A 2805-nucleotide genomic window follows, 5' to 3' on the forward strand; every position below is an offset into this window, starting at 1 on the left:
CCTGATATCCTGGAGTACCTGTCATTGTCCACATACAAAGACAACAACAGCCCCATCTGAGGTGAGCAAAGCTCAGTCTGAAGCAACCACAATATATACCACAGATATCTAAACAATGATATATGATATGCAATGCATGTATGTCGTGGAGGTATCAGGTCAAATGCCCATCCACTGAGCACATGTCAGAGTCAATCGAATCGCTATCAAATCAATGCTTGAGCTGGCACACCGGCCTCAATCAGGGATAATCGTATGATAGCGTCGACAAAGCGCCATCAAATCCCAAATCTCAATCAATCATCGGGGCCACAAATGACTATGCTTTAAGGGCCATGTGATACCAAACATAGCATTGTGTTCACAAACCCCAGAATCAAATTAAATCATATCAGGGTATCCAAGGATTATAGCTCAACGTACATGTCATGTATGCCACATCAACTCAACAAATAAGGCATATAGACATGTGTCTCAATCCAATCAATCAAACATATATCATATAATACAGATATATGTCGTATGTTACCCGGTCGCAACATACCTCAATTCTTCGTTCCAGTCGATGTAGCTTGAAGATATCAGTATAATAATCTATCGACATCAATAACATATTCACTTCAATCAATAACATCATTCAATATCAACAATAGAGGTTTCAAATATCTTTTGAAACTTTAAAATTCATATCAAATTCAAATCATAGCATAATTAAATTCCGCCTTCAAAACTTAGTTTCTTTTCGGTTATTCTATCGCATATATTTGTCAGAATTAATCACATCTGATACATAATTCTTCAATCTCAATCCAACGATTAATATTCCTTAATTATAATAAATTGAGAATAATTAAAAATAACATCATTATAATCATCTTTTCCTCGTTAAAATCATACACTATTCAACAATCTTCAATTCCAGTATGCTTTAACAATTTATCGGATTTATTCCAAAAATTGACGAATTTCAAACCTCACCAAAATTATAAAATTTATACCTCAAATCGAAGACCTCGTGTCAACGATCCCAGAACTGAAGTCGGTTCGTCGATTGGATAAACCGATAAGTCACACGATCGAAAAGAAAAATTGAAAACTATATTCTCCTTTCTCTCACATTTATATGTGGGTGTGAAAGTTGAGTCGGTGGAATTCTTTATATTTTTTTTAAATTTTTTTATCAAAATAATATTGTTCATCAATGTAACTTTCAAAAAGTTAAAGAAAATGATACTGTTTCAGAAATGAATTTTACTATTTAATGGATAGTAAACCAAAAATTGATTTTACTAAAGGATCTTTGACTAGAGCAAAGATCAATGCAGAATTTTATTTACCCAAATGAAAATTTTTCAGAGATTGGTATTTTAAAAGTTTCTCTGAAGAAGAATTTGAATACATTGTCACAANCTGCTTTTTCAAGATTATTTGAAAATGATATGTTACAAATAACTGTTAAACATATTAATCAAATAATTGAAAAACAGAATTATACAAATTTATATCTTACGATAATAGGAGAAGAGATCGTTTCTCTTAAAGATCGTATTGATAAAATTATTTTAGCTATTAATAAAATTAAACCAGATGTTCATATAAAAGAACCAGAAACTAATATTGTTTCTATTGCTAGTTCTTCTATTAAATCCCCTCCAGAAATTAAAGATTTTAAATTTAAATCTTCTGTTTCTGATTTAGAAAAATTATTAGAAGAAAAATTTAAAAATCTTAATTTAAATACTCTTAATGAAGAGATTGTTAATAATAATAATTTTTCTGATGAAGAAATTAATAAAATAAAATGGACAGATAAACCTACCCAAACTAAATATTATTATGATAGATCTACTCCCATGGATGTTCTTGTTGAAGAACAATAATATATTTTCTCTAATAGTTATAATGGGAAAAGTATATATGAATGGAATATTGATGGAGTTAGTGATAAACAAATTTATAATACTGCTCACAGAATGCTTATGTATAGTACTGTGTGTAAAACTTCAGGTAATACTGTTAAAAATATTGCTAGAATGATTATAGCAGGATTCACTGGCCAACTTAAAGGTTGGTAAGATAATTATTTAAATCAATTTCAGAAAAATGATATTTTTAATTCAATAAAAATTGAAGATAATATTCAAGTAGAAAATGTTGTTTATTCATTAATAACGACAATGATTGAACATTTTACTGGTAGATTCACTGATAATAGTGAACAAATTCGTACTTTATTAAGTAATCTAAAATGTAAAACACTTACTGATTTTAGATGGTATAAATATACTTTCTTATCTCGAATTTATGAGATATCAGATTGTAATAATAGTCTTTGGAAAGCCAAATTTATAGATGGTTTACCCTTTCTCTTTGCAGAAAGAATTAGAAAAGTATTAAGAAAGGATGATATAAATATTTCTTATGACAATTATACTTATGGTTCTGATACCATCTGAGGATTGGAATACAAATTGAATCTGATACGTGGCATTGTTTTACCAAATGTTTCCTTAGTGGCTTGCGCACACATAGAGATTATTGGTTGCCAGCCTATATAGCATATTCAAATTACTGAACTAATAAAAGGAGTTATTTAATTTCCAAAATAAGAATGAATATAAGGTTCATCTATGACAATTTTACAAAACATAAAAGGAATTACAAAAGATATACCAGAGAAATTAAACAACAGAGGATTTCCCGAAAACAACTTCAGAAACATAAATTCATAAGAAATCACCCATAAACGCCTTAAACGCCATCTCTCGGCTAAGCAGGCTGAAGGGCTACAACATGAATTTATGC

Source organism: Primulina huaijiensis, chromosome 6, assembly GCF_012295235.1.
Source record: "Primulina huaijiensis isolate GDHJ02 chromosome 6, ASM1229523v2, whole genome shotgun sequence".
In the NCBI taxonomy this organism is placed as follows: domain Eukaryota; kingdom Viridiplantae; phylum Streptophyta; class Magnoliopsida; order Lamiales; family Gesneriaceae; genus Primulina; species Primulina huaijiensis.